This window comes from Trachypithecus francoisi, unplaced genomic scaffold (genome assembly GCF_009764315.1).
Source record: "Trachypithecus francoisi isolate TF-2019V2 unplaced genomic scaffold, Tfra_2.0 Lachesis_group10, whole genome shotgun sequence".
NCBI classification, from domain to species: Eukaryota; Metazoa; Chordata; class Mammalia; order Primates; family Cercopithecidae; genus Trachypithecus; species Trachypithecus francoisi.
The window spans coordinates 85,231,880-85,251,409 of record NW_022681455.1 but is presented as its reverse complement, the minus strand read 5'-3'; the positions used below and the strand labels follow the sequence as shown (position 1 = coordinate 85,251,409).

At 47.7% G+C, this 19,530-nt stretch overlaps 1 pseudogene; it reads left to right on the top strand.

Moving 5' to 3' along the window:
* Positions 1 to 4,127: 4,127 nt before the first annotated feature.
* Positions 4,128 to 5,040, top strand: LOC117088577 (annotated as a pseudogene).
* Positions 5,041 to 19,530: the final 14,490 nt, after the last annotated feature.

The following is a 19,530-nucleotide window of genomic DNA, read 5'->3' as shown; positions in this document are numbered from 1 at the left end:
GTAGCTGGGATTACAGGCACGCACCACCTTGCCTGGCTAATTTTTTTCATTTTTAGTAGAAATAGGGTTTCACCATGTTGGCCAGGCTGGTCTCAAACTCCTGACCTCAAGTGATCCACCCTCCTGGGCCCCCCAAAGTGCTGAGATTACAGGCATAAGCCACCGCACCCGGCCAAGGTTCATCCTTTCTTTCTTTCTCCACCCTGTGGGGAGCAGTGTTCATCACTGTCCTGCTGTGAACCCTGCAGTATTGATGTGATAGCTGGTCTTTTCAGCTGTTTTTACCTGTGCCAGTAGGGTGGGCTGGAGGCCCCACCTACCCTGTGGGCTTTTGGAGGTGGCCAGTGCACCCCAAGGCTAAGGGACAGGGGTCATCCTGCCTCTACTCCACTTTCCTGGGGCTTGCTTACTAGCTGGGATGGATTTTGGAAGTGGTTGGAGCTGCCCCTCCACCCCTGTTTCAGGGGTTGCCACAGGCCAGGTAATAGTATGAGTGGAGCTGGAAGGCTTCCACTGTCCATGCTTAGATCCCTCCCATATGATGGGGGAGAGAGGATCAGACCTGAGTCTCCCTAGAGATGCTCCTCTTTGCCCAGTCCAGGTCAATCAACACGAGGTGTGGTGGGCTACCACTGGTGGGCAGCAGATGTGGCCACTCCAGAAAGTTACCAAATGGATTATATGAGTGCCACGGCTACTATGTGTTCTCAGAAAGTCAACCAGATTTTAGGTCTAGGGGTGGAGTGGAGAGAGGGTCCACACTGGCAGGTGGGCAGCCATAAGGCCATATGTGAAATTCATCCTTAAGGTGGAATGTGGAGGGGTCCAGAGGTTTATGCCAAAAGTAACATGCCATAAAAGTTACTAAAAGTAAATTATAGAACATTATCAATTATAAATATATAAACTAAGCATCAACAATTACAATTACTGTTGTTATTCATCATTATTGTAGTTATTACCACTATTAGAAGCAGTAGTTGTTGTTGCTGCTGCTGTTGTAGGAATGGTAATAAAAACACTAGTAAAGCTCTGCCACATCTGCTAGCTTGCTAGTTTGCTAGTCTGGCACAGACTTAGGACCTCTAAGGAGGGAGGAAGGGAAGGAAAGTAAGGAAGTAAAGAAACAGAACTTAATCCTGAACAGTTTTCCCTCCAATTCCAGCATCTTGTTTTTTAAGTCAACTTCTTGTTTAAAATGAAAACAAAGAATCAAGTTTTTCTAGCGTCCATGTGTGTGTTTGACGGAAGACAACAGAAGAGAGGTTTAGGTTCATGAAAAACGTTTAATCCTTCCCGAAGCCTGTGCCTGCTTAAGAGCCCCTTACAGGGAGCCTCACAGGAAATTTTGTGAAGCCAAAGCTTTCAGGCTCCACTGTGGCCAAGGAAAGGTTTGAATCAAGACTGAGGACAATGATCCTGTGTATTTGAAGGTAGCAGGTAGGATGGTGCTGGACTGCAGCAGAAAGGAAGGAGGCACATATCACTTAGTGAGTGAGTGGAAGCCTACATCAAATGGCAGGGTTTGTTCATGAGACAGACCAGATTCCAGTTTTATGGGCAGCAATCGGTAAAACAGACACACCTGCACAGCCAGAAATGGGGGACAAAGATAGAATGTATGTGTTCCAGCAGCAGAAGAGGTGTCTACTAAGAACACACATGCTACTTTACCTTATAACTCTGTTCCCACAGACCAAGCAGACATTCTCATGTGAAAATCACCATATGGTTCCATCACAACTTGACTGGTAGAGACTGGTAGAGTATCCTTCTCCCTTCTCTCTATCCTCTCCTTCCCCATTTCTCTTTCTTTCTTTCATTCTTCTAATTTTTTTTTTTCAGAGGAGTCTGGCTCTGTTGCCCAGGCTGGAGTACAGTGGCACCATCTTGGCTCACTGCAATTTCCACCTCCTGGGTTCAAGAGATTCTCCTGCCTCAGCCTCTAGAGTAGCTAGGATTACAGGTTTGCACCACCACACCCGGCTGATTTTTGTATTTTTAGTAGAGACAGGGCTTCGCCATGTTGGCCAGGTTGGTCTCAAACTCCTGACCTCAGGTGATCTGCCCGCCTCGGCCTCCCAAAGTGCTGGGGTTGCAGGTGTGAGCCACCACATTGGGCCTCCATTTCTTTAGTGTACAGAAAGTATCTGGTGTAGGTGTACAAGCATACTGCAGTTTCTGTGTGCTTGCTTGTTTTTACTAAATGACCAGTGGCATGTGTTGATTGACATCCAGTGGAGATAGAGTGGGGAAGATACTGTTTCTGTGAAAAGAGTCCCTTTCTTCAGTGGCTCCTCACTCAGCTCTTACCCTCATCCACTAGTACTTACTTTGCCCTCACTGATGTTAGAAACAAGTGCTTGGTGCCACAAAGAAAACCAGTACTTAGACAGAAAACTTCTCAGCAGGACACATTTACTTCTGCAGAAGTGTGCTGCCTGCTTCCTGCCCATCGCAAGAGCACACACATCTAGCGGGTTACGGTAGGAGTTTTTATCCCTAAGGCAATTCCTATTCCTGTTTCTGTGTCCTTTCCCCATTACCTGGAGTCTGACCGCAGTCTAAGCTAACCTATTGGCTACTGTTTGAAATTGAATATGGCTAATTAGGCTGGAAGGGAGAGGCTGTACGTGTCTGGGCACGGGGAAAGGTTGTTTACAGAGTAAGAGTAAGAGGTTTGCTAGTTACAGATTAAGCAGAGAAACAAGTGCTCCTTACAGATTAAGCAGGAAGGGCAAGAAAGACTATGGAAGCTTTGAAGAAGAAATTATTGGTCTTAACCAAAACAAGCACAAAGAAACAAAAGAACAAAAATCTGCAACAATGTAAAAACCTTTGCAAATACATTTTTAGACTGGACGATTTTAATGCTTTTTATTGTTATAAATTCAAAGAGATTTTGTAACTAATCTTTCTGTACATGTGTTCCATACATGACAGTCTGTCTCCAGGTAGGGATAGGTGTTCCTAAAAAGAAGGAGGAGGAGGAGAAAAGGAAGGAAGGAAAAAGAAAAAAAAAATAAGAAAGAAAGAAGAAAGAAAGGAAAAGAAAGAAAGAGAAAGAAAGAAAAGCAGAAAGAAAGGAAAAGAAAGAAAGAAAAAGAAAGGAAGGCAGAAAGAAAGGAAGGCAGAAAGAAAGGAAGGCAGGCAGAAAGAAAAAAAGAAAAGAAAGAAAGAAAAAGAAAGAAAGAAAGAAAGAAAAAGAAAGAAAGAAAGAAAGAAAGAAAAAGAAAGAAAGAAAGAAAGAAGAAAAGAAAGAAAAGAAAGAAAGAGAGAGGGGGAGGGAGGGGAAAAGGAGGGAAGAAGGGAAGGGATGTAAGGAAGGAAAGAAAAAAATTGAATCCTGAATAGTTTTCCCTCCACTTCTGGCGACTTGTTTTTTAAGTCAACTTCTTGTTCAAAATGAAAACAAAGTATCAAGTTTTTCTAGACTCTATGCGTGTCCATCTGACGGAAGACAACAGAAGAGAGGCTTAGGTTCATGAAAAATGTTTAATTCTTCTAGAAGCCGGCGCCTACTTAGGAGCTCCCTACAGGGAGCCTCACAGGAAATTTTCAAGTCTTACTTAGCCCAGAAGGTGCGTGGGAGCTGAGGGGTTTCTGCCCTGTACTCCCATAGACGTCTCTTTATGGTAAGATTTCTATTTCTTTAGTATATACCCAGTAACAGGATTGCTGAGTCTAACGGTACTTGTGTTTTAAGTTATTTGTGAAATCGCCACTTTGCTTTCCACAGTAGCTGAACTGAGCCCCCTCCCCGGGCCAGGCGCCGGATGGTGGGCAATGGCAGTGGAGAGTGGGCGGGTCCGCAGAGGACAGGGCTCTGCGTCTCCCTCCCTGTGTCCTGTGCTCAGGGCGACCCCGGACTGCGGTGGCGCGGATGCCCGGCCCTGCCTCTGCGGCCATGGGGGAGGGGGAGCCGCGGGGGGGCTAGTGACGGCGGCATCAGTGGTGACAGCGCCGGTGGCGGCTCGTGCGAGGGCGCGGGGTGTCGCCGAGGGCCAGGCGGAGCTACGGGCAGAAAGAAGCCCAAGCTCTGCGCGGTTCAGACGGCGGTGGCAGCGACGGCGCGGGCTGGAGATGGTGGAGTGGAGGGACCCGAGGAGTCCCGAAAGGACCGGGAGAATGTATTCACCGGGCAATCAAAGATCTATTCCTACATGAGCCCCAACAGATGCTCTGGAATGCGTTCCCCGCTTCCGGAAGAGAACTCAGTTACACATCACGGAGTCAAATGCCAAGGAAACCATTAGCCAGAATCTCCAGGAAACGAGAAGAGAAAGGCAATGCAATACGGAGCACCAGGAAGTCCCAAGAACAGAAGATCAAACATGCCAGAAGTCCCCTGGCACCTTTTCCAAACCAATAATCTGAAGCAGCAGAACCTCCCAAAACTGTAACCTCGTCTTGTGATTCCACCAATGCAGCCATCGCCAAGCAAGCTCCGAAGAAGCCCTTCAAGGGCACACAGCACCCCCGCCCCCGCCGCCCCCTCCGGAAAAAAGATCAAGGAAAAACGCAACAGACTCGCAAACTCTCAGGTTTCTACCCCGTCCGAAGCAGCTCCAGGAAGAGCAAAGGTGAGCTGCAGTCTGAAGAAAGGAAAATACCAGATGATTTGATTGAAGATGGGAAGAAAGAAGGAATGAAGATTGACCTCACTGATGGCAAAGGCAGGGATGCGATCACCATCAAGCATTTCTCCCAGAGCGCCTTTGTGGTGAAATCACCACGGGGCCTCATCAAGATCGCGACGCCAAGATGCAGTAGGCTTTGTACGCACAGGACCCTACGTGAGCTGCTACCTCTACTGTTTTCAGTATCTGAGCAAAACCTGCTGGATGCAACTAGAGACACAAATGGCTTAGGAAGACTGATCAATCACAGCAAATGTGGGAATTGCCAAACCAAACTACAGGACATCGACGGCTACCTCACGGTCATCCTCAACGCCTCCCGAGATAGTGAGGCCTGGAGGTGCTCCTATATTACTGTGGGGATCGCAGCAAGGCTCCCTGGAAGCCGTCGGGTGCCTGAAGCATTAACCCGGGCCTGGCACCCTCCCTGCCCCACCTTCCCTTCTTCAAAGGACAAAGTACCCTCAAAGGGAATCCATGTTTTTTTACACACTTAATCTTAGCAGATTACTTCAGATGCTTTTAAAAAGTATATTAAGCTGCCTTTTCACTGTAGTATTTAAATATATGTTACAGGTTTCCAAGGTGGACTTGAAGAGATGACCTTATATTACCAAAACTTTTCTCTTCTGGTTGTTTTTGGATTTGTTTTGCATGAAGTCAAACGTTTGTGCTTCCCGGCATGCAGTCAAAGACACAGCACTGGTTTTAGAAGAAAGTCAAACATGAACATGAACTCCTCCAGTGGAAGAACCAGGACTGTCCCCCCACACCCTAATGTCCAGGGACAGGATGTGAGGAAGACGCTGCCTCTCAATTGTCTGGACCTGATGTTTCCAGGCCCATGTTCTTCTAACGTCTGAACAGGCACTCATTGAAGCCTTTGAATATGTTTTTAAAAGGTTTCACAGTAAGCCAGGCTTCCCCTCTGGCTTTCTCAAAAGGTTACTGAGCCTGTGACCCTGAGCACAGGCTGGGCATAGATTTACTCTTCCAAGCTGCCGCTTTTCTGAACATCTTGAAGCATCAGGGTGCGTAATGAAACTAGTCGTGGGCAGGGAGACTGTTGCTTACCTTCCCTGCTGCGACAAGGTTTCCTGAAACTGGGTTAATTCTTTATAGAAATGCAAACAGTAAGTTTATTTTAATAAAATAAAAAACAGAAAATAGCTTATAGATGTTTTCAAGTGAGTGAAGTGGCTGTGGGTTTTGAGAGCTTTCTTTTTTGCTGTAGATTTTTATATATGGTATAAAGAAGGGATCCAGTTTCAATCTTATGTATGTGACTAGCCAGTTTTCCCAGTGCCATTATTGAATAGGGAGCTTTCTCTTGAATCACTTACTTTTGTTGAATTTGTCAAAGATAGATTGTTGTAGGTTTGTGGCTTTATTTCTGGGCTCTCTATTCTGGTCCCATGGTCTATGGGTCTGTTTTTGTATCTGTACCATACTCTTTTGGTTACCATAGCCTTGTAGTATAGTTGGAAGTTGAGTAACATGATGCTTCTAGCTTTGTTCTTTTTGCTTGGAATTGCCTTGGCTGTTTGGGCTCTGTTTTGATTCCATACAAGTTGTAAAATAGCATTTCTTCTAACTCTGTGAAGAATATCATTGGTAGTTTGATAGGAATAGCTTTAAATCTGTAAATTGCTTTGGGCAGTATGGCCATTTAAAATATTGATACTTTCTGTTTATGATGATAGAATATTTTTTCATTTGTTTTTGTCGTATCTGATTTCTTTGAGCAATGTTTTGTAATTCTCATTTTAGAGACCTTTCACCACCTCGGTATACTGTATTTTTCAGTATTTTTTTTGTGACTATTGTGAATAAGACTGCAATCTTGATTTGGCTCACAGCTTGGATTTCGTTTGTGTGTAAGAATGCTACTGATTTTTGCACATTGATTTTGTATCCTGAAACTTTGCTGAAGTTGTTTATCTTAGGAGCTTTGAGACAGAGACTGTGGGGTTTTCTAGGTGTAGAGCCATATTGCCTCCAAACAGAGATAGTTTGATTGCTTCTATTTCCATTTGGATGCCTTTTATTTTCATCTCTTTCATGATTTTTCTGGCTAGGATTTTCAGTACTCATTCAGTATGTTGAATAGGAATGGTTAGAGTGAGCATTCTTGTTTTTTTCTGGTCCTCAAGTAAAATGCTTCCAGCTTTTGTCCATTCAGTAGGATGTTGTCTGTGATTTTGTCATTGATGGCTCTTATTAGGTTATGTTTCTTCAATGCCTAGTTTGTTGAGGATTTTTAATGTGAAGGAATGTTGAATTTTATGAAAAACTTTTACTTGTGGCTGGATCATATATGACAGTCAAAATTTCCACAGTCAACTGCATTCATGAGAGCTCTATTCAGGACCTCAGCAGTGAGCACTGTCCATCTGTGAGGGTGACCAACTTAACTTTTGACTTTGTACATATGAGTCACAATTTAAATTGTATGCCAAGCCTTGTTTTTACATATTCTGTACCACCTGAGGGAATTATACCATATGCTAGAGTTTCATAGTCCTCTGAGACTTCTGTGCAGGCAGGAAACCCAGGACATTACCAATTGCCCCAAGCCTAGCTATGGTCAATATCATCTTTTGGCTTGGTCTGGGTACAATAGTCAACACTGTGCTTGTGACATGGATCCAGAAATTAGTCAACGTCCAGTCTATTGCCAGATACACATATGACAGTCACAATTCCAACTGTGGACTGCACTCATGTGTGAAGGTGACAATCCTAATTGTTGGCTGTATGTGCCTATGAGAGTCACACTCTCACTTGTCTGCTGGGTCCTGCTGTCACTCTTTGTAAAACCCAAGGGCTTTATAAAATACATGTGAGTGCTATAATCTTCTGTGACCTTTTTTAAATTAGGAGACCAAGGACCTTACTTGTTGCACTAAGTCTACCTATGAAAGTAAAAATTTATCCTATTGGCTACCTCCATGTAAGAAAGTCATTATTATGACTGTTGCATGAGCCTAGGTATAGGTCACAATCCCACCTATGGGCAGGACCAGGGAGGAAAGTCACAACACCTGAATACTGGGCCAGGGAAATGTCAATATTTCTCTGTGAACAGGGCTCATGCAGGAAAGTCACATCACCTTTGTTCTAGGGTCAGTAATATGTCAAAATTAGGAAAGAAGGAAGGAAAGAAGGAAGGAAGGAAGGAAGGGAGTAAGGCAGGGAGGGAGGAAGGAAGGAACAAAAGGAAAAAGAGCAGTTTCTAAGATGTTTATCGGGAATATACATTAAAACATATAAGCTATAGATGGGCTACATATTGTTCTTTGTATTAGAGATTCCAGGAACCTGAAGATAATGCATGAAACAGCTAGTCAGGAACAAAATGTCTTTAAACTAGGAATGGGCAACGGTCATGGCTGAAGCCTCATATTTATGCTCTCAGGGCCTGATAAGCTTTGCAGACCTCACAGAGCTCAGACTGCTCTGAGCTTTTCTTCTTTTCTTACCCTTGTGCTCACAACACAGGAACACTTAACCAGAAGCAAGTTCAAACAAGAAACTTGCTGAACCACAAGGAAAATAGCCTGGCAGTGCCCTCCAGGAAGCTGACCATCACCCTTCTTCCCCACCTTGACCTCAGCTTCCAATACCACATACCGTAGGACACAAGACCAGCAAAACCACTCAACAAACTGTGGAGACAGAAGCCACAGAGGGCCCTGGAACCACTGCAGGACCCCTTGGACCACTCTAGGATTCACTCACAGCTGTTCTCAGCATTCAGGGGCTGTTTATTCCCATCTTCACATAACACCAAAGAATTTTAAACAGTGACAGGGTAGACTAGCTGAAACCTGGAGCTTGGGACAGCTCAGCACTGTAGTCCCTGGCACACATCTGCCCACCTGCCACCCAAATGAAGACGCTATTGTCAAGAAATCAGAGTCGCTGCATTGGTGGCCCATCAACCTACAGTGCAATAGCAAGTAGCTAATGAGGACTCAGCTCAGACCCCTTTCATTACCAAGTGATCAGTTTAAACTTCACAGAATAAAATAAGATATTTTTATTAGCAATTAATATGGGTTAATAGAAAACAAACACAGAAATAACTAACTACATTTTTCAGAGTAACCCATCCTAATTGCTTCATATCCCTTCTACTATGATTCAAATAGGCTTTATCCTACAATTTTGCAGTGGATGTTAAGATAAAATCATATTTGTTAAATATGTGAAGATAAGCTCATCATGGGGTTCTTTACTCAGTGTGATAACTTAGAGAACACAAAGTTGCAGAGAAAAAAAGCAGATGTTTTTGAAAGAATTATCAGGGACACATTTTTATGGATTGAAACGTATATTCTTACATCAGGAAAGTGTGCATCTTGTTTTGGACTTTGATTCATAGTAGGTGCTACTGTACATCTGCTGATGCTGCTGAACTGGTTCTCCACCCTGCAGGTGCAGTGGCCATAACCTGAGGTTACCATGCTCTCCGTGACTAGGCTCCACTGCTCGTGGTATAGCAGTGAGAAGATGTCAGGTGAGAGAACTGGACCACAGGCCCTGCCCTGCCGCCCTCAGGTTCCACCCCCACCTCCAGGCACACCTTGTTGCCCTGATGTGGTGCACTCTGAGGAAGTCTTGTAGCTCTTCCTCCCAGAGATGGAAGAAGTGGGGTTGCTGATGGCCAGGGAGCAAAAAGCACATGGACTGTATGGCTGGCATGGCAGGCAACTTCCTGTCCATTAATTGGGCTGAGTTCAGTAGGGGCACTTCTGGCAAAGCTGCACAGGAAGGCCATGGCAGAGATGGGGAGCAGAGTCCCATCTGACCCAACCCCCTTCCAAGGCTGCCCCTGCCTACCATCCAGCCTCAGTTTACCCTACTATGTAGGGAGAATGTTGGCCTTTCAAGTATCTCTGGACTTGACAAGGCTCCCAGGAGCCTCAACACAAAGTCCCCCAACCCTAACCCTCAGAGCTGGGTTATCTTCTCTCCTCTGCCTCTTCTTCCTCCAAATGACTGCTCCTGCTGAGGCCCAGGGTGCTCCAGGTGGGCCTGGAAGCCTTCAGGTCAAAAGGGCATTGTAGGGAGAGCCCCCACCTACTCAGGGAGGCACACTGTGGCAGGCCCATCAAGTGGGAGACCCAGAATTCATCAGGCAGCCCAGCTGCAGGAATGAGCCAGGAGAGGCCTTGAAAGCAGTTACCCAGGAGACACTCCCAGACACCTGCAGAACCAGGAGCCTCAGAGGCAGCCAGGTGGCATCAGTCCACACTGGAATTCGAGTCCCTGCACCACCTTCTGCAGAGCTCCAGGCCCTGGCAGGCACCAGGTGAGGATAGTACCTGAAGCCCTACCTCCTCCTCTTCCTGAAAACCAGGGCTGCCTCCACCCCCACCCTCACAGCCCAACTATTCTCCCCACTAGGGACTAAGGTGGGACCCACCTTCCTGTTTTGTCTCATGGGGAAGCTGGAGTGCCATGCCCCAGGATGGAGGCATTAGGGCCCCAGGACAGGGGAGAGGTAGCCTCCTCCCAACAATGACCTCATGCCATCCACCCTCAGAGATATGCCCACCTTTAAGAGGGGGCTGCCAAGGCACAGGTGCATATAATGTGGACAGACACTAGGAAGAGGCACTTTCCACAGCTCTGATCTACCCTCTCAGGACTCCCAGGCTGGAGGTTGGAGGTCCTTGGGATGACGGAGAGAGCCCAGCAGGCTCTGGCAGGGGTGTTTCTCAGGACTCGAAGACCACAGTGACTCAATGCTACCCACTGCCAGACAGTGCCTTCTGACAGGGGCCCTCCAGTGACCCACACAGCCTAAGTCCACCAGGACGGAAACACCTAACACCTGCCCGGGATGGCCGCCTGGGCAGGGGCAAGCAGGAACTCAGGGCAGTGGCACCAGGGTGTGTGGTGGGGTCAGGAGATGAGCAGGCAGCTGAAGTGGATAAATGTTTATCCTAACCCAGATCTGATCCTCTCCTGGGATCAGCTTCTCTTGGGATCTGCCACCCTGGGTTTCCCCCCAGATCTGTCTCTTTGGCTGGTTCCTCTCACCTCCTTGCCTGCTGCACCCCAGAGGGCTCAGGCCATACACCATCTGTCCCCAAGATGTAACTATCCCCACACATCTGTCCCACAAGGACCCTCAACAGCACTTGCTTCTCTCTTAGCATTTCCAGTATCAGAACTCCACATTCCAGCTGTCTCCATCATGGCTAGGCAAAGTCCACCTGCGACTGTTCCAAGCCAAAATGGCTGGGCATGGTTCCCCTGAGCACTCTCTCACACCCACAGCCCATTTACTGAGAAGTGCTGCAGCACCCTTCGTGCAACCCCCACAGCCACCCTCCCCTCCTGCTGGGCTGTGACAATTGCCTCCTGCTTCCCTTAACCATTCACTCTAGCCACCCCATAGCAGCCACCTGAGCTCCCATGCCTGATTGTACTCACCCCTGTGATGGCCCACCTCACCCGGAACCAACACCAAAGTCCCCACAGGCCAGCACTGGCCTCCTCACCACTCTTGGAAGCTTCGGAGCCCTGTGCCTCAGGCAGCATAGGAGTCCCCTGTCACCCACCCCCAGCCTGCCTTCCAGAGCCCAGGGCCAGGCATCAGAGCCATCCCAGGAGCCCAGGCCCTTCTTCACCCTGAGGACACCCCTACCCTTGGTGTGACCCCAGGAAGGTTGTCCCCCAGTCCTCAGTCTCTTATTGGCCTGTTGGGAGCAGGGCTTGGTGGGTGGAAGGCAGGCCCTACCCCAGCCAGCCTGTGTGCCTGAAATGTAGCCTCACTGTGGTCTCTTATCTTCCTCATCTCCCGGGGATGGTTGCATCTGCAATGCAGGAGACGGTGTGAGTGGCTGGTGGCCTCATGGCAGCCCGTGTCCAGGCGCCTGCTGCTTCTCAGTTAGGGGACAGAGTCTTTCTCTCCTAGGGCTCAGTCTCTGAACTGCCCCAGGAGGATTCCAGGTGCCCCTCACTCAGGCAGTACCTCCTGTGAGTACCCTCCTTTCTACCAATTATTACAGAAACTCTGGGGTGGGGGTGCTACAGCCACACCTCTTGAGATCCCCTGGCCACTCCTCGGAGTGCTGGGCCAGGCAGCCACTACCTCCACCAGCAGATGCTGGCAGCACCCTAAGACCATCCCTCCCAGCTGATCTCCATTCAGGTGGCCGGTGGCCAGCTCCTTCCTCCTCTCAGCCAGAATCTTCTTTTCCCACTCACTCTGCCTCTTTCCACTTTTTCTGTCTGAAGAAGTGGCAAGTTGGAGGAATTAACTAGAATGACCCATATCCCTCCGCAGGCTCCCTGTCGGGGGTGGGGTGGAGCGAGGCCTGCAGAAAGCCTAGCTTCTTATGCTCTTGTTGCTGCAATACCTTGCACTGTCAACTATCTGGATTCCCTGGGGAATCTCAGGCAAGGGCACGGAGAGTCCCAGCAGCCCTGCCCTTCTTTGTCTAAACAGTCCATTCTACCTCTCCCCAGTCTCGCTCTCCTCACCCAGCCCAATCTCTACACTCCTACCCTCCAGCAAAGTGCCTTCCCCTCCCAAGGGCTTTTCCAAAACTATGGGGAGGAAAAAGGTTTGAGGTTTTGTTGCCCACCTGGGCCTGATAAACCAGGAAACCATGAGAGAGAGCCCCAGAAAGAAAGACCAAGACTACAAAAGAGACACAGAGAGAAGGCAGAGAACACAAAGGCAAAGAGAGACACAGAACAAAAAAGAAGATAATTCAGACACTTTTTATTGGCGACCTGGTTAACTAGGATTTGAGTGTGGTAGTTAGGGCTGGGACTATTTTGATAGCTGGGTGATGCCAAAGGCTTGGTTAGTACAGCAGCTACAGGGGCAGAGGCAGGGACACTAGTCTCGCTCTAAGCCAGCAACTTTGGAAATCTAAGAAAATGTTTTGTTGCTTTCACTAAATAGAGAAAATGAATTTTACATAAACCCTTCTACCTTGAGAATGGAGGATCTAGGAGGAGTAGGGGACAGAAATCAGGATTGAGAGTGAGTTCCCAGGGACAAATAACCTCACAGCTGTGTAGCACATAGACGTGATCCATCTTAGCTCATCTGAGCTTCTTAAAGCAGCAGGGAAGGCAATATTCATCCCAGATGAGGAAACTGAGTCTCAGAGATTGCATAAAGCCACACATCTCTGTGTGGCAAAGCTGGGTTTTTAACCAGAGCTCTGACTCTAGACACAGAGACCTTCCAGCTCCACCAGCCCCCTGGGTGCCTCCTCAGCACTGCTGGAGGCAGGGATAAGGTGCTGCAGGGATGACCAGATGCTCCAGGCTCTGCCTGCAGCCCCTTACCCAAGCAGGCACCGCCTGCAGCCCTCTACCCCAGCAGGCCCCTCCTAGTGAAACAGAGGCTGAGTACCAGCTTAGGGTTTGGGCATGAGGATGTCTCAGTCTTAGAACAACATCTGGGAATATCTTTCTGGAATCTAACAAAAGTCTGCCTGCTGCAGTGGACACCTAATTCCTCACAAATATGCCAGGACTTCCTGGGGATCCCTGTTGCTCCCCTTCCTCCTGGATGTATTCTCCAAAATGCATCATGTTTTGACAAAGCCTTCTTTTTAGGGTGTCCTCCTCAACTTTCCTCCTATTCTCCTCCTTTCACTGAACCCTGTCTTTCTGATTTTCAGAAAGGAGAAAGACAGCAAATTAATGACAGGGACAGGAATTCCTGATTCTTGGCTGAAGCTGGTGGTCTTTATGGATGAGTTCACCTTTCACCCCACTGGGCAATGAGCTTCCTGAGTGTATATTTATAGCACAAGGCTGGCACACAGGAGTCTATTGAATGAATGAAAAATGAGCAAATGAATCAGATCCAGATTCTTGAGTGTTAGTTTCCATCATCCCCTCCAGCTCGGAGCTACCGGAGAGGGCCTGTTACTGTGATGTCTTCAATAGCTGCACAAGAAGGAAGCTGCACAGGAAAAGAGCTGGTTTCCGGAAGTCCCCCGAACCAGGAAGAAGCCTGTGGGTATGCAAAGTGCCATCTGCTGGTAGGTTTAGCATGATCAGAAGGAAGTTCTCCTTGTCCCCTCCACAACACCCACTGCCTCTGGGTGGGCTTCACATGAATATCAGCCAGCCTCCCTGCCTGCCTCTTTTTGGCTTTCTGAAGCTGCCATGCCCAGGCTGGTGGAGTTTCATTTCTTTTTTTCTTTTTCTTTTTTTTTTTTTTTGAGACGGAGTCTCGCTCCGTCGCCCAGGCTGGAGTGCAGTGGCGCGCAATCTTGGCTCACTGCAAACTCCACCTCCCAGGTTCACGCCATTCTCCTGCCTCAGCCTCCCTAGTAGGTGGGACTATAGGCGCCCACCAACACGCCCGGCTAATTTTTTTTGTATCTTAGCAGAGACGGGGTTTCACCATGTTAGCCAGGATGGTCTGGATCTCCTGACCTCGTGATCTGCCTGCCTCAGCCTCCCAAAGTGCTGGGATTACAGGCGTGAGCCACTGCGCCCAGCCGAGTTTCATTTCTTGACTACCACAAATTTGCTTCCCATTTTTCCCACTTGCTACATGGTCTCTCTATGTCCCATGAAGCCTAGACTGGGGAAGGGATGAGGGCTGGAGAGTCTCTTAAAATACCAGGTTTGTAGAGGCAGGAGATGGGAGCCTGAGGGGCTCTGTGGGCCTGGGCTTGAGGGTCACTCCCAGCCAGGCAGTTCTGCTGCTCCTTCTTCCACTTATTCCGGATGCACAGCTGCTCTACCCGCTGGGCCTGCCATTTCGCCTATGGAGAAGAGGCAAGACCCACCCAGGTGTGCATGGGGAGTAGGTGGCATCACAGGTGCCGGACCCTGACTGAGCCACAAGAGAACCCACAGGGAATTTTCCTTCCCAGAGTCTTAGGACAGTGGCACTCTTCCTCCAAGTCCTTCCGCTTTCAGCAGGAGACAGCCCCACAGCAGGTGGGCCTCACAGAGAGTGCCCTGGCTAGATAAGGACTGCCCACTGCAGGGCACTTGCAGATAATCCACATCCAACCTTACTCATGGCGAGACTGCCTGCAATGATTTGGGAAATGTCAGGCAGGCTCTGCCTAGCTCTGCCACTGTCCCTGCCCCTTCTCCACCCTGCCCTGCCATCTGCTTTGTGCTCTGTGCTCAGATAGGTGGCTAGGTCATTCAAGTCAGAGGAGCACAGCTGTGGAAAGGCAAGCTTGGTAAAGAGAAACAAAAGGAATCACAGCAACCTTCATGCTCAGCAGAAGAATAATGTAAGATTTTGCAGTTCACACTCAAGTTCACCTCATTGGTTGGGGAGGAGGACGCAAGGACAAGAGTGGATAATAGGCATGTGACCAGTCATTCCATTGCCAGGTCCTGAGTTAGGCCCTGTGGTGGCCTGGAAACTGATGAGACTGAGCTCTTGCTGTCAAGGAGCATCCAGTCTGGTGGGGAGAAAAGGCAGAGACCCAAGAAGACGCAGAAGATGCAGCCAGGACTGCAGGAGCAGCTCAGAGTACTGCAGGGTTTGGGGCTCCAGGGAAGGCTGCTTGGAGGAGGTGGTGCCAAACAAAAGGGATAGAGAACAGACTGGGACCTGAGGCAGCATTAGATGGGGAGACTCGATGCCTACAATCTTGTCTTTAAGAGAACTGAGCTCCCTCTCCTACTTCCTGTTCTCAAAGTGAGCTTCCATCAGCTTCAGCAGGTCACTCAGGTCCTTCTTCATGTGCTTCTGGTGGACGTCCTCTGGGTGGATAGCTGGGGCTCAAAGTCCGCTACCCTGATGAGCCCAGGGGAAAGATGGGTGGGCTACATACCCGCCATCTCAGTGCAAAAGGCTTCTGGAAGGGTTGGCCCTGGCCAAGTATATAAGTCTGTTCTCATAATACCTTAAGAAAATATCTGAGACTGGGTAGTTTATAAAGAAAAGAGGTTTAATTGGCTCATGGCTCTGCAGGCTATACAGAAACCTTAGCAACTTCTGCTTCTGGGGGAGGCCTCAGAAAGCTCTGATCATGGTGCAAGATGAACAGGGAACAGCAATTTACATGGCTGGAGAAGGAGGAAAACAGAAAGGGGAGGTGCTGCACACTTTTAGACAACCAGATCTATCTCATGAGAACTCACTCACTATATGGTACCAAGTTGAGGGGGTGGGGATTTTTAAACTATTCATGAAAATGCCACCCCATAATTCAATTATGTCCTACTGAGCCCCACCTCCAACACTGGGGTTCACAATGCTATATGAGACTTGATGGGGACACAGATCCAAACCATATCACAAACGAAAGGGCAACTGCAGCCTGAAACCAGGACCATGCTTGAGGGCTGGCACCAAGCCTGGCCTGCGCTAAATATCATCCCACCTGCAACCTGCCCTAACTTGAGGTCACAAAGTCTCTCACTGTTTGGGAGCCCTTGGGATTACCCCCAGCTCAGGCCTGCTCTGCCCACTCACATCAAATCTACTCTCAAATGGGGATCTTGGGTGGCACCATGTTGGCCAGGAATGGCCTCTTGGAGAGAGGAATAATCAGTGATCATCAACCCCACTCTGGATTGAGAAACTGTAGGTGTAGGGAACAGGCATGGCCCTGCTCCTTCCTGCAGCATTTTCCACCGCTACCTTAACCAGCCACAACCATGATATTGACACTGACATCAACAACAGCAGTCCTCCGCCTTACTCAGCACCCGGGAGCATGCAAAGCTCTTTCACACATGTCATTTCATTTTGTGCCCATCTTATCCTTCATATGCCCATGAAGTAGGTACCATCAGTGGGATTTAGGAAAACTGATGCTTTAGGTAGACTGACTTGCTTAAAGACACACAACTAGGAAGCAAACAAGCTGTGACAAGATGACACACTCGTCTGATTCAGTTCCTGCCGGTTGAGCCTGCAGAATCTCCCGATGAACCCAAGAGTCCTGCAGTTTGGTCCTGGTCCTAACACATACGTAGTGTGTGACACCAGGCCCAGGGAGGTCACCGGCCCCTGGTTTCCACATCTGCCATCAGGTGCGTGGAGGTGAAATGAGACACTGTAGGGTACAAGCAGCCAGGATATGAATAGTCACAAATACACAGTTTTTTTCTGGAGCCACTCTCTGCCATGTGTGTGCAGGCCTGGAGTAGTTGGCGAGTTCGATTTAATGGGATGGAGGGTCAGGCAATGCAGCAGAGGGAGAATGTGGCAAGGAAGATAAAGGATATTGACAAGGGACCAACAATAGAAATGGACCATGGAACATGGGGAGTGTATAGTGAAAATGAGGTAGAACAGAGTGTAGGTCCTTGTAAAGTTGAAGAAGTATTGTTACATAATACTAGTTATTGAAATGAAGTCGCTGAACTGGGAGGCCTGGGCTGTGCTGGGCTGCGCTGGGCTGCGCTGGGCTGGTTTCCGAAGTCCCCACAGACATGGGAAGAAGTCTGTGGGAATGCGCGGCACCATCTGCTGGTAGGTTTAGCATGATCAGAAGGGAAGTGCTCCCTGTTCCCATGTCCACCAAACCCACCGCCTCTGAGTGGGCTTCACAGGTGTGGCAACCAGCCACCCTGCCCTGCCCCTTTTTGGTTCTCTGAAGCTGTCATGCCTAGGCTAGCAGAGTTTCACTCTTTGACCCCCCCAAATTTGCTTCCCTTTTATCCCAGGTCACAGTTCAACCATAGAGGGTGTTCTGACCATCCTGTGAGATAAGAGTGTCTGTCCAGGACTGTGAGTCATCCAACTCCTTCCTGTGGATGAATATAGCTCCATCTGCACTGGGATGCACAAGTAATAATGAAATATAGGGTGGAATTCAGCCTCTCCTTTCCCCATCAGGAAGAGGCCCCTGTTTAGTGCACAACTTGGACAGCTATGTATGGTGGTTTGTGCTCAGCACACTCCCAGCCCATGCCCAGTGCTCCACACTGCACTCCTGTTCCACTATCATCCTCCCTCACTGAGCCTCTGCTCCAGGCTTTACCACAGGTGCATCCTACTCACCTGGGCTTGGACTTGGACTCCCCCACTGGGCCATTTAGAAGAGAGAAAAGAACACAGCCACTTCCACAGGGTCAGAGGGCTCCCCATCTGGTCGCAGCTCTGTCTCTGATGAGCTGGAACTCTGTGGAGTAATTATCAGAAGGAAAGTACTAATCTATCTAACACATATTTAACTTCCCTAATCTGAAAATCCAAATTCTGATGCTTCAAAATCCAAAACATTTTGAGTGCTGACATGATGCACTCACTCCAGGTCACAAGTGGAAAATTCCACATCTGACCTCATGTAATGGGTCACAGTTAAACAACGTAAAAACTTTGTTGTATGCACAAAATTTTTTGAAGTATTGTTATAAATTACTTTCTGTATACCTTATGTGTATAAAGTATATATAAAACATAAATTTTGTGTTTAGACATAAGTCCCATCTCCACGATATCTGATTACGTATTTGCAAATATTTCAAAATCTAAAAAAGTTCTAAATTGGAAACACCTTTGGTCCCAAGAATTTTGAATAAGGGATTTTCAGCCTGTAGTGCATTTCTCAAGTTTCTGTGAGGTAGATTCAGGAAAGAAAGCTGAAATATTTCTTGTAATATAAGTTGGGGTCGTTGCTTCTGAGATGCTTCTGATAAATGAATGTTGCTTGAGATCTGAGGCAATCTGTTTGTCATTGCCTTCTTTCCACTTCGCCTTTTACTGCTCAAGATTGGTGGCAATTTTAATGGTAGTCAAGGTAACTTTAATTTATATCTTCTAAAATTCCTTCTTATTCAACAATTTCACACATTCCTGCCAAGTGCTGTTTAGAGTAGCAGACTGCTTCATAACCCCAACTTAATGGAGGTTTGAGATGGTTTAGAAAATTAGAACATTTAAAAGGGGGGATATTTACATCCTCATTCCCTGTCTTTCTGTGTTTTAAGTGAAGAGTTCGAGTACTTCAGATCATAGGGCAAGAAAACTTGCTGAAACTTCACTTCCATTTAATTAATTTTCAGGACAGATTTATATCTCTGGTCCAGAGAAGAAAGGAGGAAAGCAGTGATAAAGAGCAAGAGGAAGGTGAGATGGCTGGGTAGGCGATAAGAGGGAAGAAGAGTAAGTGTGTGTGTTCTCTTTTCTTGTCTCACCAGATGCTACTTGGACTATTTGTCATGTGGATAAGCAGGATGAGGTAAGCTATTTTAGGTTTAGAACAGGTTCTTCCAGTAGAGTGGATGCAGCTTCCAAAGATAAATGAAGGAAGTAAATGTAGCATGGGTTAGAATGCCCTTCCTTTTTAAGGGCAAATAATATTCCATTATATGGATAGACCACATTTAAAAAATTCATTCTCCTGTTGATAAACACTTGGGTTGCTTCCACATTTTGTGATTATGAATAATGCTGCTATAAACATTTGTGTATAAATGTGTCTTTGAGACCCTCTTTTCAATGCTTTTGGGAATATACCCAGAAACGGAATTACTGGATCCCATGGTCATTCCATGTTTAATCTTTTGAGGAAGTGCCATGCTATTTCCTGCAGCAGCTGCACCATCATTCTCTTGGTTTCGGACACTATGTATAGGCTGGTGAATTCCAGCTTTATAGCTACAACTTTACGCCACCCCTGAGTTGTAGACAGATGTATGCAACTTCCTACTGAATTTTATCAATTAGATGTCTCATGGATCTTCTTCAAACTGCACCTTCTCCTTGCCCCTCTTCTTACTTTCCCTCATTTTGGTAAATGGTGCTAACTGGGCAGTGAGTTGCCCCAGCTGAAAATTTTCTACAGAGCCCAGTGCAGAGGGAAGATGTGGAGCCTCAGCCAGGACCCAGGAAGTCAATCTCTTCCCACAAGCCTGTGCCCCCAACCCACAGCAGACAGGCCACCCCAAAGAGATCCAGGGTGGTCGAGAGTCC